The sequence below is a fragment of the Chiloscyllium plagiosum genome, unplaced genomic scaffold (genome assembly GCF_037043375.1).
Source record: "Chiloscyllium plagiosum isolate Xiang-an unplaced genomic scaffold, Cpla_swu_hap1 HiC_scaffold_40, whole genome shotgun sequence".
Classification (NCBI taxonomy): Eukaryota; Metazoa; Chordata; class Chondrichthyes; order Orectolobiformes; family Hemiscylliidae; genus Chiloscyllium; species Chiloscyllium plagiosum.
The window spans coordinates 62,516,783-62,533,044 of NW_028270178.1; positions in this window are offsets into that span (position 1 = coordinate 62,516,783).

Here is a 16,262-nt window from a genome sequence, read left to right on the forward strand (position 1 = left end):
GACTATTGGAGAGATGAGAAGTGCTCCGTTATGTAACGTGTGTTTGGAGTGTCCAGTGGAAATATCAACAGAATTATTTCACAATGGGGAAGGAGACCTTGAGCTTAGTGTTGGTGTTACAACATTTCAGCATTTAAATTGCGAATAACATACATGAGACAAACCTTTATCACTGATCGTGACCTCTTCAAGGTTTTGGAGAAATTTAGGGAGAAAAATACCAGTCTGTTTCGATTGAGCTTATTATTGCTGCCCTTCAGTTTGAAATTATACAGGTGACAGGGCGAGAAACCCTACGTTTTGACACGTTGTGGAGACTTGGCAGGAATAAAATGCCTGAAATTGAAACTAGTTCTGAACATTTATATGCTCACAGTCAATGTAATGTATATGCATTTCAGTCTACTAATAGAGGAATATTAGGAGGTCTAAAATGAATCCATCGTTGTATATTGATGGATTATTGTATTAAAGATGGAGTTGTGAGAATTCTATCACTGTAAAAAGGTTATTTTCTCTTGTTTTTTTTTTGAAGAGAGGTTTTATAGGCAGAGGTGCAGAACTTCTGACTGAAAACAGTTTAAGTAAATAACTGAGATTTTAGGTTTCATTAAAACGGTGGTAACAATGGAAGGGCAGTGGCCAGCTCTCCCAGACCAGGGTTTCTCATTTTGTTTTTAGCTGCAGCATTCAGAAGCTGCTGGGGATCCCAAAAAAGGTTGGAAATTTTAATACATGATCCCCAGCTGCTTTTCTCTGAGATCTCTGTTGATGTTGTTTCCGCCTGGATTGGGAAACTGCTGTAAGGATCTGTATTTAAATATATCTTTGTGCCAAGCGGTGTAAACCAAGAAGGTACGGTATCTATTATTTGTGTAAGTGTTCCAACATATAAGCTATGCCAAAATGTTCTTTTCTTTGATTGTATTTTAACTGAAGCATTTGAATAGATTATATTTTGCTTAATAACGAGTGGTTTGACCAGTCACAACATATTAGATTAGATTAGATTACTTACAGTGTGGAAACAGGCCCTTCGGCCCAACAAGTCCACACCGACCCGCCGAAGCGCAACCCACCCATACCCCTACCTTTACCCCTTTAACCTAACACTACGGGCAATTTAGCATGGCCAATTCACCTGACCCGCACATCTTTGGACTGTGGGAGGAAACCGGAGCACCCGAAAGAAACCCACGCAGACACGGGGAGAATGTGCAAACTCCAAACAGTCAGTCGCCTGAGTCGGGAATTGAACCCGGGTCTACAGACGCTGTGAGGCAGCAGTGCTAACCACTGGGCCACCGTGCCGCCCAGATATATATCTGTAAGGCACACTTCCCATCTATATTCAAAATAAGGAAAGGTTTGGGTCTAAGCGGCCTTCTTACAATATTTTGTGGGGATCTGGTCTGGTTCACAACACTTGTACCGAGGGGTTTGTGACTGGCTCCTGTAATTGAAAATTTAGTGGAGGGGCTGGGATGTTTTGCTGGAAGTTGTGCTGTAAGTTGCCTCAGACATTCAGGGAGACCTGAGGATTTGGCGACCCAACTCGGGATGGAGCATGGGGACTGTAGTTACAACATCTGGGTGTGTAACATGAACAACAAATGGAGCAGAGGCTGCAGAGAGGGGAAGCTCTGAAACCACGCAGTGAGTGTGTGGGGGGAAAGGGATCTGCTCTATCAACCCCGGGTTTTCCAGGACCAGCTTCCCAAGCTCCACTTGACCCAGGAGCAGAGTGTGAGGGGGCCCTGACTGAACAAGGAGCTGATCATAGAATGGTGTCACCTCCTTCAACGCGACCTGCAGCTTCACACCAGGGGGAGGATGGTGCTGCCAGTGGCTGTTAGGGTCACTGTTTCGTTCAGCTTCTATGATCCAGAACTTTCCAGGCAGGACGAGGTGACATGTCCATCATTTCCCAGTATCTCAACATCAATGTTAACCGTTCGATGATGGAGGATATATATGATGGATGAGAAGCACTGTTTCTCCCTCAGCAGGGAGCTGCTGGGTGTATTCAGTATAGTGGGATTCCCAATGGTGTAAATGGCATCTGCAGGGTATCCCTGTCAATGGGGAGAGGTAGAGGAACTGAAGGAGCTCTCTCTCTTTCTCTATTAATGTTGCAGCGTGCCCATGCACAGTACATCATGTTGGTAAATGCCCCCTGCCCTGGCAGCAGCCACGGCCTCTTCATTCAGAAGCAGTCAGCCATTCCCATCGTCATCGCGTCTTCACGTAGAAAGAATTGAATACATCTTGGATAATTTACGTCGCCTTGATGCACGTTTAAAAACACCATCCCCACCGCCAATCAACCACAACAAAGTATTCCATGTGCACGGAGAGCAAAAGGGTCACTTGGAGTGTCTGGGAGCTGACGATCAGGGATGGAGAAAAACCTCCCATGTCTGAACGGACCTGAGTGAACCCCCCAGTACACAGTATCATTAAGTCCTGTAATCCCTCTCCATTTCAGTAACATATTGCTTTCTATTATTCCAGTAAATGAAATGACAGTTTATATCATCTTAAATTCCACCTTCCAAACTATTATCTATTGCCTTTACCTCTCTGAATCTATGTGCAGACTCTCCACCTTCTCTTGATAATTTAATCTCTTGCTGACCGCAACGACATCACCAAACTCAGCATCTGTATATCTGTTCCATCCTCCTGTTCATTAATATAGATGGTAAGTAGTTGAGAACCCAGCGCTGGTCACTGTGTGACCTTACTGGTTACGTTCTCTCTCACTGAGTGAGACTGATTTATCCTGAGTGCCTGCATCTTGTATGATACACATTCCTCCCCCATTCCTGTGCAACACAGTAGAAGCGTTGAATAAGAATAAGGAGCATCTTTGAGGAATCCAACCCCTCGATGAGGCTGATGTCTACACGGCCTCAGTTCCACTTTCCTGCCATCTCTCCATCCTAAAACTCTAATCTCTTGTTGTAGATTACGACACATGAAACAAAATCCACTCCACATCTACACATTCAATTACTTTTAGCATTTTGCAGACCTCAATGAGATCTCCTTTCATTCTTATAAACTCGAGAGTATAGGCCTAAACTGCTCAATTACTCTTCATAAGACAAACACTTCAAATATGGAATCAATCTAATGAAGATCTTCTGAATTGCCTCCAATGGAAAACCTCATTCTGCAGGACACCCAAACTGTACTCCAGTTACATCCTCACTAATGCCTTGCATAGCTACACCAACACTCCCTACCTTTCTACTCTATGCTTTTATAAATAAACACTGAAATTATGCTTGCATTTCTCATTACTTGCACAGTACCCGCATGCAGGTTTTGTGTGATATGCAAGCAGACACCCAGATCCCTATGCACCTAAACACTTTGAACTTTATCTCCATTTAGATAATAATTTGTCTTTCTATTATACTGGCCAACTTGAATAGCCCCATATTTATTCACTTTAGTTTTCCTTGCTAAATGTTGGCCCATTCACCCAACCTATCCATATAGATTTAAAATCTCTTACATCATCATTCCGAATTAATTTCCTACCAATGCTAGTGTCATCTGAACATGTGGCACCGTATTTTCTATCCCATCAACTGAGTACAGTAATACCATCGATTGCAAATGGTTGAGACATGAGAACTGAAATCGATGGCACCCCACAAATTGCATTTGCCAAAAGAAAATGACACATATATTCCATCTGACTCCATTTTGTTGGTTAACCAATCCTTCATGCAAGCTAATAAATTACTCCTAAACCCATGTTGTCTGATCTTACCACTTACTCTTTGGAGAAGCGACATACCCGATGCCTTCAGGAAGACCAGATATGTTCCATCACCAGGATTCCCACGATCCATATTGTTTGTGACATCTTCAAATAACTCAAGCAAACAATTCAAACACGATTTAGCCTTCGTAAAACCATGTTGACTCTGACGAATTGTGGTTTAACTTTGCAAATGTCCTGAACAATGGACTCTAGCCATTTGCCTTAAATTACAATAGTTTATTGTTACACTTTAGTCCCTAATGTATACCGTTAATATAAGTTCTTCCCTTACGAAAGCCTTTGCGTTTTCTTTGAATTCCTATTTAATGGGCAAACGTTTTTACACAGCTCCAAATGCTGTGTAAGAGCCATGTGTGGCTGAATGGACACATCATCCAGCTGGTGTACAAAGTCGATGGGTTGACGTCTTTCTGATGTTCCCATGTTGCCATCTCCACGGTCAGAATGACCTCCTCTTGTTGATGCTTTAGAGGATTGGGAGATTATGGAATCTTCCTGTTGCTGTCTAACATTTTGAGAGGCTGGTGGGTCTTCTCATACTTCTCCATAACAGATGAAAATACTGAACGGTCTCCTCATGAATCCCGGAGATGGGACCGAGGGATTGATTGGTCTTCTCTTGTTCCCTACAACAGACACATGTCTAAATTACCTCTTCCTTTTTCATGAAAGAAGTCTCAGATAGTTTTTATCCTCATCCAATTCCCTTGCAATAGGCTCGGTGAGTCTGAATGGCCTCCTGTTATCCCAGTGTAACAATCTCCAGTCACTGTGTGACCTCATCCAGTTCCTATGTTACAGACCTGAGGAGGCTGAATGGACTGATCCTGTTGCTGTTTAACAGGATACTGGTGCAGCATGGCCTACTGTTATAGGCTCGGGTGGCTGATTGGTCTCCTTCTGTAAATGTTTATCAGGCTCCAGGGACTGAATAGCCTCGTCCTGTTTTGGTGTAACAGGTTTGAAGGCCTGGATATCCTCCTGTTGTTCCTGTGTAACAGGCTGGAGAACGGAATGGGTTCCTCCACTATCTGTGTAATTCACTTCACTTGTTGACTCCTTCTGCCATCTATGTTGAAATAAGATCATCCTTTATTTTTGTAAACTCCAATGGCGACTGCGTCAACCTAATCATCCTTTCGTTATAACCTAATACCTTAATTGCAAGAATCAGTTGAGGGAACTATCTCTGAGCTGCTTCCAATATAACAACATCCTTTCTTCATTGAAGAGATTAAATCTGTACACGAAGACCCTGTACAGCTGCAGCAACACTTTACCAGCCTGCTGTAAAGTTCCCACCCAGGTTAGAGCTGTCTCAGCTCTTTGGGGGAATACAGAGCATTGTTGGAAGATCATTGTCCTTCTTTACTCCATCAGCATCACGGGAGATATGGAGCAATTAAAGTTTGAGAAGATCATAAATAATGTGGCAAGATGATCTTTGTCATTAACCTCCCCAGAGCCCAAGTCGCTCAGATTCCACAGAATCTCGTAAGGAGGAGCGCAAAAACAGCATCAAGGCCATCGTCTTGTGGCTGAGCACATTAACTCCCCTTCCCACTCTGCCAAGGACATGAGGGACCTCGGCCTGCTCCATCACCAAATCCGAGCCACCAGAAGCCTGGAGGAAGAAAGCCTCCTCTTCTGCCTTGGGACCCTCCAACCACAGGGGATCATAGTGGATTTCACCATTTCCCCATTTCCCCTAATCCCACTTTATCTCACTCCAAACTTCCAAGTCAGCACCTCCCTTCCTATCAAGCTGGTCCACCCTGCTCTCCGACTATCACTTTCAACCCCACCTTCATCTAGCTATTAGATGAACGGAGGCAGCTTAGAAAAATGCCAAGTGTTGCAGTGAGCCAGTGGATTCAGTGAAATGTAGGACCCAGCAAAGGATGACCAAGAAACTGAGAAGAAAATCAAAAAGAGAAAAAGCATGCAAACGAAAGAAAAACATAAAGACTGCTAAAAAGCGTATATCAATGTATGAAAAAAAATTAAAAAAACAAGGTTTAATGTGGAACAGTTCTTGTGCATTCAGGATAATTTATTGCAGAGAACAGAGAAATCGCAGGGAAAAGAAACAGTTTTGTTGCGTCTATCTTCATGGAAGAATGTCCAGAAATTCTTCCAGAAATACCAAGTGACCATGTGTAAGTAAAGTCTAAGTTCATTCTTATCATTGTTGAGGTTAACTTTGGAAAAAAAAACTGGATTGAGTATTTATAAATCTGACAGACTAGATGTACTGCATGCAAGAATTTCAGAGGAAGCAGCAATAGACATGTTGATTGCATCGCGGATTTTCACTTTATTCACGGATGTCGTGCACCAGTTGCATCGAGTGTTCATGAGGCTACACTTAGGGTATTGTGTATCGTTCAGAGTCCCAATCTAACAAAGAATATACTGAGTGCAGAGGGGCTTCAAAAGGTATTATCAAGATTAATCCCTAAAATGGCAAGATTGTCTAATGTGGAAACTCAGCCTGTGATCTCAAGTTTCAAAAATTGAGAGGTAATTGCAGTGAAACTTAGAAACATAGAGTGGACTGAAGAACAGAGGGACATGGAGCAGTACAAGTAGGCGAGATCAGGAAGAATCCCACGATATTCTACACAGACAAATAGAACAGAATAATCAGCAAACAGTTAGTGTTCATGAGAAACCAAAGGAGCAATCTGTGTGTCAAGCTGGAGAACATTGACGGATTGTTACATGAGACCTTCACATCTATTTTACTTGGGCGAAGGAGGATGCAGGTACAGAATTCAAGAAGGTGGACGGGGAAGCTCTTGAACAGATGAACGTAAAATACGAGCAGGTTTTTGAGGCTTTGTTCTGTATAAATTTGGACCAATCTCCATGTCTGAATGAGTTGTATCACAGGCGGCTGTTGGGGTCAAGGGAGGAAAGACCCTGACTGAATATTTTAATTAGAATCTGACCATAGGGGAGGTACCAGAGAACTGGAGCGCTGCTAATACGATTCCTCTTCACAGTAATGGTGGGAGAGATAGACTAGGGAACTATAGACGAGCGAGTATTAGATCCTGTTAAGGAAACTACTGGAGAAAATAGGAAAGGAGAAAAGTGAACTCCAATCAGAGTCGCAAGGTTTGATCAGGGATCATCACGATGTCTTTATCAGAAGGAAGTCACATCCAATGCGTTTGATTGAATGAGTTTGAGATTATTTTTAGGAAGCCCTTTGACAAATTTCCACCTGGCAAACTGAAAGATAAAGTAAAATCTCACAATATGAAGCAAAACTTGACAAGTTACAATGAAAATTGTCTTAGTGGCAGGAGGCAGAGGGTGGTGAGAAAAGGCTGTTTGTGTGACTGGAGACCAGTGTCCCCTGGTGTACCACAGGGATCAGTGGTCTGTCCCTTATTGTTTGTGTTATTCATAAAAAATATATAGATGTGAAAGTGGAGGGGGCTAGGTGTAGATTGGGGGAGGTGTGATAAGTAAGTGTATGTTTGACATAAAGATTGGCTGGGTGGTTAACAGTGAGGAGGAAAGCCGAAAGTTACAGGAAGATGCAGATGGAATGGCCAGATGGGCAGATCAATGGCAGATAGAATGTAACCCTGATAAATATGAGGTGATGCACTTTGGGAGAAGGAACCAGGCAGGGGAGGACTCAATGAATGGCAGCACACTGGGAGCCACAGAGTGTGCTTCTCCACACATCCCTGAATGTGGCTGGACAGGTTAATGGGCTAGTTAAGAATTGGACCTTGGTAGATTATAAGAACAATACAGGGCTTTGGTTCGGCCAAAATGGAGTACTGTATGTAGCTCCGGGAGCCACATTCCAGGAAGGATGTGATTGTACTGGAGAGGGTGCAGGGGTGATTCAACCAGGATGTTCCCTGGAATGGAGCATATCAGCTATGGAGAGAGGCTGGATAAGCTCGGGTTGGTTACTTTGGAGCAGAGAAAGCTGAGGAGTCAGTGATTCAGAAGGATAAGATTATGAGTGACACGGACAGGGTGGATAGAGAGCAGCTGTTCCTTTTAGTCAGAGGGTCAAGAACAAAGGAGCACACTTTTAAAGCGAAAAGTTTGAGGTTCAGAGAGGATATGAACTTTTTTTCACCTGGAGGGTGTTGGGTTCTGGGATTACATCCTGAGAGGGGAATTATCATGGATAATCTCACGATCATTAAAACGTACTTGGATAAGCAGCTGGAAGTGTCATATCATTCCAGGCTATGGGCCTGCTGTAGGAAAGTGAGACTAATATAGATCGTGCTGTACTTCTGTCAGCACAAAGTCTATGCTCCTGTGAGTGAATGGTGTGGAAGGTCAATTATTAAGCAGTTTAAGGCAGGAATTGATGAGTTTCTGAAGAGTATATTCACAAGGGTAATAAGAATGAACTGTAATAACTTGTTAAATTATGTCAATGTGAGAAATATGAGGAAACAAGTGCAGTTTCCAAACAGTTTGAAACCAGAGAATGCTGAATGGGGAACAGGGAAATGGCAGAACTATGAAGATATTACTTCAGTTCTGTCTTCACAGAACTTTCTAACATTACAAGGAAAACCAAGTCTGGTGTGGGAAAATGATAGAGTACATGGAACATAGAACATAGTAAGTAAATGGTTTAGGAGAAATTATTGGGGCTGAAAGAAATGGTCATAGACAACACTAACATAGATTTATGAAATGGGAATTATGTTTGAGAAACAGACTGAGAGACAAACGAAAGAGAAGCAATGGATGTAAAACATGTGGATTTTTAGAAAAACTTTGGTAAAGCTCCAAGCCCAGATTTCAAAATCAAACTGCGGGACATCTGCGGGTGTGGGACATCTCCGACTGACTTGAAAGGCTGTTGGAGCGGGAGGGGGAGGATCCAGTTGTTGTGGTCCATGTTGGGACGAACAACATAGGCAAAGCTAGGGTGGAGGACCTGTTTGGGGATAATCAAGCACGAGGAAGGAATTTGAAGTACAGGTCCTCAAAGGTCATAATCTCCAGATTACTGCCCGAGCCATGTGCCAATTGGCATAGGGAGAAGAAAATTAGGGAAGTAAACACTTGGCTGAGGGATTTGTGTTGGAAAGAGGGATTCCATTTCATGGGGCATTGGCATCAGTTTTGGAACCGGGGTGATCTGTACCGTTGGGACGGTCTCCACCTGAACCGATCAGGTACCAATGTTCTAGCGAAGAGGATAAATAGGGTGGTCAGTAGGACTTTAAACTTCTGAGTTGGGGTGGAAGGGAAAGTGAAAGCGACAGGGAGCTTGGAGTTAATGGAAAGATATGCAGCAGGATAGTATGTGTGCAGGTGGATTTAAGCTTGAGGCAGACGAGGAATACAGCAAAAAGGAAGGATAACTTAGGACATCGTATGACTTCCAATATCTCTAACGATAAGAAAGTTAGCATTCGGGCACTTTACCTGAATGCTTGTAGCATTCGTAATAAAGTAGATGAACTAATGGCACAGATGATCGTGAATGATTATGATGTGGTAGGCATCACAGAGACGTGGTTGCAGGGGTTCAGGACTGGCAGTTGAACATCCAAGGATTTACAACTTATCGAAAAGACAGGGAGGTGGGCAGAGGGGGCGGGGTTGCCTTGTTAGTTAAGAATAAAATTAAATCTATGGCACTGAATGACAAAGGGTCGGATGATGTGGAGTCTGTGTGGGTGGAATTCATGAACCACAAAGACAAAAAACCATAATGGGAGTTATGTACAGACCTCCTAACAGTGGTCAGGACCAGGGGCGCAACATGTACTGGGAAATAGAGAAGGCATGTCAGAAAGGCAAGGTCACAGTGATCGTGGGGGACTTCAATATGCAGGTGGACTGGGTAAATAATGTTGCTGTTGGATCCAAAGAAAGGGAATTCATGGAATGCTTACAGCATAGCTTTTTGGAACAGCTTGCCATGGAGCCTACAAGGGATCAGGCTATTCTGGACCTCGTGCTATGTAATGAACCAGACTTTATAAAAGATCTTAAAGTAAGGAAACACTGAGGAAGCAGTGATCATAATATGGTAGAGGTCAGTCTTCAGTTTGAAAGAGGGAATGCAAAATTGGATGTAATGGTGTTACAGTTAAATAAAGGTAACTATGAGGGCATGAGAGAGGAACTGACGAAAATCGACTGGAAGCAGAGCCTAGCTGGGAAGACAGTCGACCAAAAATGGCAGGAGTTTGTGGGTATAATTGAGGACACAGTACAGAGGTTCATCCCCAAGAAAAAAAAAAAGACATTCCGGGGAGGGATTATACAGCCATGGCTGACTAAGGAAGTGAGGAACGAAAATGTGTTGCTGTAAAAGCGCAGCAGGTCAGGCAGATCCAAGGAGCAGGAGAAGCGACGTTTCGGGCATGAGCCCTTCTTCAGGAACGAGGAAAGTGTGTACAGCAGGCTAAGATAAAAGGTAGGGAGGAGATGCTTGGGGGAGGGGCTTTGGAAATGCGATAGGTGGAGGGAGGTCAAGATGAGGGTGATAGGCCGGAGTGGGGGTGGGGGCGGAGAGGTCAGGAAGAAGATTGCAGGTTAGGAAGGCGGTGCTGAGTTTGAGGGATTTGACTGAGACAAGATGGGGGAGGGGAAATGAGGAAACTGGAGAAATCTGAGTTCATCCCTTGTGGTTGGAGGGTTCGTAGGCGGAAGATTTGGCACTCTTCCTCCAGCCGTCGTGTTGCTATGGTCTGGCGATGGAGGAGTCCAAGGACCTGTATGTCCTTGGTGGAGTGGGAGGGGGAAAATAAAGATAGAAAAAAGGAACGAAAGGATCAAATATGAAGGTAGGTTAGCCAGTAATGTCAGAAATGATAGGAAAAGTTTCTTTCAATATATAAGAAACAAACGACAGGCAAAAGTAGACATTGGACCACTTCAAACTGATGCTGGAAGGGTAGTGATGGGAGATAAGGAAATAGCTGGAAAACGTAAAAAGTACTTTGCGTCAGTCTTCACAGTGGAAGACATGATGAATATCCTAACAATTAAAGGGAGTCAGGGGGCTGAGTTGAGTATGGTTGCCATTACAAAAGGAAAAGTGCTAGAAAAGCTAAAAGGTCTTAAAATTGATAAATCTCCTGGCCCCGATGGGCTACATCCTCGAGTTCTAAGGGAGGTGGCTGAGGAAATAGCGGAGGCGTTGGTTGAGATCTATCAAAAGTCACTGGAGTCAGGGAAAGTCCCGGCTGATTTGAAGATCGCTGTTGTAACCCGCCTTTTTCAAGAAAAGAGCAAGACAAAAGATGGAAAATTATAGGCCAATTAGCCTAACCTCGGTTGTTGGTAAAATTCTAGAATCCATCGTTAAGGCTGAGGTTTCTAAATTCTTGGAAGGGCAGGGTCGGATTAGAAGAAGTCAACATGGATTTAGTAAGGGGAGCTCATGCCTGACCAACCTGTTAGAATTCTTTGAAGAGGTGACAAGTAGGTTAGACCAGGGAAACCCAGTGGATGTGGTCTATCTAGACTTCCAAAAGGCCTATGATAAGGTGCCACACGGGAGACTGCTGAGCAAGGTGAGGGTCCATGGTGTTCGAGGTGAGCTACTGGTATGGATTGAGGATTGGCTGTCTGACAGAAGGCAGAGAGTTGGGATAAAAGGTTCTTTTTAAGAATGGCAGCCGGTAACAAGTGGTGTCCCACAGGGTTCAGTGTTGGGGCCGCAGCTGTTCACGTGATATATTAATGATCTGGATGAGGGGACTGGAGCAATCTAACGAAGTTGCTGATGATACGAAGTTAGGTGGACAGGCAGGTAGTACTGAGGAAGTGGGGAGGCTGCAGAAGGATCTAGACAGTTTGGGACAGTGGTCCAAGAAATGGCTGATGAAAGTCAATGTGAGAAAATGCGAGGTCTTGCACTTTGAAAAAAAGAAAATAAGCATGGACTACGTTCTAAACGGTGAGAAAATTCATAAAGCCAAAGTACAAAGGGATCTGGGAGTGCTCATCGAGGATTCTCAAAAGGTAAACATGCAGGTTGAGTCCGTGATTAAGAAAGCGAATGCAATGTTGTCATTTATTTCAAGAGGGTTGGAATATAAAAGCACCGTTGTGCTACTGAGACTTTATAAAGTTCTGGTTAGGCCCCATTTGGAGTACTGTGTCCAGTTTTGGGCCCCATATCTCATGAAGGACATACTGGCACTGGAGCATGTCCAGCGGAGATTCACACGGATGATCCCTGGAATGGTAGGTCTAACATATGAGGAACGGCTGAGGATCCTGGGATTGTATTCATTGGAGTTTAGAAGGTTAAGGGGAGATCCAATAGAAACTTACAAGATAATACATGGCTTTGAAAGGGTGGATGCTAGGAAATTGTTTCCGTTAGGTGAGGAGACTAGGACCCGTGGGCACAGCGTTAGAATTAGAGGGGGTCAATTCAGAACAGAAATGCGGAGACATTTCTTCAGCCAGAGAGTGGTGGGCCTGTGGAATCCATTGCCGTGGAGTGCAATGGAGGCTGGGATGCTAAATGTCTTCAAGGCAGAGATTGATAAATTCTTGATGTCACAAGGAATTAAGGGCTACGGGGAGAATGCAGGTAAGTGGAGTTGAAATGCCCATCAGCCATGATTAAATGGCGGAGTGGACTAAATGGGCTGAATGGCCTTACTACCACTCCTATGTCTTATGGTCTTATGGTGTAACTGTTAGTGGATTGGGGCTAGTATATGCACATGTTTCTAGAATGGGACAGCTGGCAGGAAACAGTGAATTGAAATAAACAGATTCGTGAAGCAACAGCCTGACATTGCCTGTAAGGTATGATTCTGTGAGCATGACTATATCCCAGATAGCCCATCACCTTCCTCGGATATCTCCTGTCTCACCAGCAGGACAGACATAGCAGAAGTGGCGGCACAGTGGGATACAGTTGGAAGGGAATTGCTCTGGGAGTCCTTAACAGTGTCTCTGTATCCCATGAAGTCTCATGGCATTAGTTTGCACATGGGAAAGGAAACCACCTGCTGATTACCATGTAATAGCCTCTCTCAACTGATGAAAAGGAAGCATTGAGGGTAGCACGGACGCAAGATGCACTCTGGGTGGAGGATTTCAATGTCCACCTCCAAGATTATCTCAGTTACAGCATTACTGATCGAGCTGGACTGGTCCTAAAGGATATAACTGCTAGACTGGTTCTGCGGCAGGTGGTGAAGGAACCAACAAGAGGAATATACATACTTGACCACAGCCTTACTATTCTGCCAGTTGCAGAAGTATCTGTCCATGACAGTATCGGTAAGAGCGGCAACCTCATAGTCATTGTGGAGACAAAGTCACACATTCACATTGAGAATAACCTCCACCATTGTGGGTGCTACTATCACGGTACAAAATAGGGCAGAATTCGAACAGATCTTGCAGCTCAAGTCTGGGTGTCCATAAGGTGTTGTGGTACATCAATAGCAGCAGAAGAAGCAGCAGCCACACAACCTCATGGCCTGGCATATACCCCTCACAACAATTACCAACAATCCACAGGATCAACATTGGTACAATGGAGTGTGCAGGATGGCAGGAGCAGCATCAGGCAAACCTGAAAATGAGGTTTCAGCCTGTTGAAGCCACCAAACAGGACTATTGTGTGCCAAACAGCATAAACAGTAAGTGATAGTCAGAGCTTAGTGATCCCACAAGCAAAGGATCAGATCTAAGCTCTGCAGTCCTTTGACACCTCGTTGAGAAATGTTGGGGACAATTTAACAATTCACTGGAGGAAGAGAATCCACAAATAACCCCTTCCTCCATGATGGAAGAGACCAGTACTTCAGTGCATAAGATAAGGCTGATGCATTCGCAACAATCTTCAGTCAGAAGTGTTGAGGAGATGATCCATTTCAGCCTCCGCCAGTGGTCCCCAGCAATTCAGTTACCAGTCATCAACCAATTCGATTCAGTCCATGTGATATCCAGAAACGGTTGGATATACTGGATACTCCAAAGGATCCATACTCTGACAATATTTTGGCAATAGTACTGAAAACTTGTGCTCCATAACTTGCCATTCCCCTAGCCAAACTGTTTCAATACAGTTACAATGGCTTTTCCCGATTATGTGGAAAACTACCCCAAGTATCTCCTGTGTATAAAAAAAGTAGAACCAATCCAATCTGGCCAATTACCATCCCATAAGTCTACTTTCGATCATTAGTGACGTGGCGGAAGGTCTCAGTGCTGTTAAGCAGCGCTTGCTCAGCAATACCCTGGTCAATGATGCCCAGGTTGGGCTCCACCAGGGCCAGTCAGCTCCTGACATCATTACCTTGGTTCAAACATGGACAACAGAGCTGAATTACAGAGTTGGGGCGAGAGTGACAGTCCCAGAAAATAAGGCTGCCTTCGACCAAGTGAGGTATCAAGGGGCTTTAGCAAAACTGCAATCAATGGGTATCGGGGCAAACACCCCGCTGGTTAGAATCATACCTGACACGTAGGAAGATGCTCATGGTTGATGAGGGTCAGTCAACTCAGCTCCAGAAAAAATCTGTGGAAGTCCCTCGGGCAGTGGTCTCGGCCAAAAACGTCTTTCGGGCTGCTTCATCAATTACCTTCCCTCCATTTTAAGGTCAGAATTGGGGATTTTCGTCAATGATTGTACAATGTTCTGCAACATTGGTGGCTCCTCAAATACTGAAGCAGTCCATGTTCACATGCAACAAGATCTGGACAGTATCCAGGCTGACAAGTGGCAAGTAATATACAGGCCACACAAATGCCAGACCGTGACCATCACCAATAAAATACAATCTAACCTGCCCCTTGGTATTCAATGATGTTACTATCACTGAATCCCCATGTATCAAAATCCTGGTGAGTAATCATTCCTCAGAAACTCACTGGACTCGCCACACAAACACAGTAACTACAAGAGCCAGTCAGAAGCTAGGAATACTGCGGCGAGTAACTCACATCCTGACTTCCAAAAGTCTGTCCATCATCTAAAATGCATAAGTCAGAAGTGCGATGGAAGACTCCCAATTTGTCTGAATGAGTGCAGCCCCAACAACACTCAAGAAGCTTTATACCATCCAGGACAAAGCAGCCAGTCTGACTGTCCCTTCATCCACAATGCTCCACCATCATCGCTCAGAAGCAGCAGTGTTTTACTATCTGCATGCTGCAATGAAATGATTCACCAAAGATCCTGAGAGACCACCTTCCTAACTCATACCATGTCTACCTAGAAGGACAAGGGCTGCAGATGTATGGGAATACCATCATCCTCAGGTTCCCTCCAAGCCATTCACCATCCTGACTTAGAAATATATCACCGCCCCTTCGCAGTCACTGGGTCAGAATCCTGGGATTGCCTCCCTAATGGCATTGGAGGTCAACCACAGCTGGTGGACTGCAGCGTTCAACAAGGCAGCTCACCACCACCTTCTCAAGGGCAACTCGGGACAGGCAATAAATGCTGGCCCAGCCGGTGACTCCTAGATTCACGAAATAAATGAATATAAATTAACAGAGGACGGTTGCTGACGTGTCGCAGGGATCGGTGCTTGGGGCCCAGCTGTTCACAATACCCATTAAACATTGGGTTGCTGGAATCAGATACAATATATCCCAGCCTGCTGACAGCACTAACGGATGTGGGATTGTGAGTGGGTGAGGAGGATGTAAAAAAGCACCGAGAAGACTAAGACAAGTGGAGTGAATGGGTAAATACGTGACAGAGGGAGAACAATGTGGATAGAGATGATGGTGTGCTCTTTGGTGGAAATGATAAATTGGTAGCCGACCATTTGAAAGGGATTGGTTGAAACATGTTGATCTACAAAGGGACGTATGTTCCTTTTTGTTGTTTCCTTCTGCATAAACCTCTGAGGCCCATGCAGTGCAGTGTGTTCTGTAACCAGAAGTCAATACTGGGCTTGGCATTGGCACGCTGAGCAGTGTACACAGACCCACCAAGTGGGGAGCTGTAACACTGAAAAGGATCTGCATCTCCTTGGACACCAGTCGCTGAAAGCAATATTGCAGAAACAGAAACCAGTGAGGAAGATAAATGGTGTGCTGACCTTCAAATGTATTTAAGGGGGATGTGAGACCAGAAGAAAGGGTGTCTTACTGCAGCTGTACAGGACCTTGGTGAGATATCATCTCGAAAATTGTGTAGTATTGTGTGCAGTTTTGGTATCCTTACCAAATAAAGGACAAACCTGACATTGAGGGAGAGCAGTGAAGGATGACCAGACTGGTCTCTGGGATGACGGGCTTGTTGTGGGAGCAGAGTTTGGTAGCTCTGGGCCAGTATTCCATGGGGTTTAGGAAAATGAGTTTCGATCTCAGTGAAATAGACAAAACTCTGACAGGGTGAGACAGATTGAAAGCAGGGATGATAATTCCCCTGCCTGGGTCATCTAAAACAAGGGGCCATAGTATTAGGTACAGGAAGGTCACTCTGCATTGAGATGAGAATAACTGGCTTCTC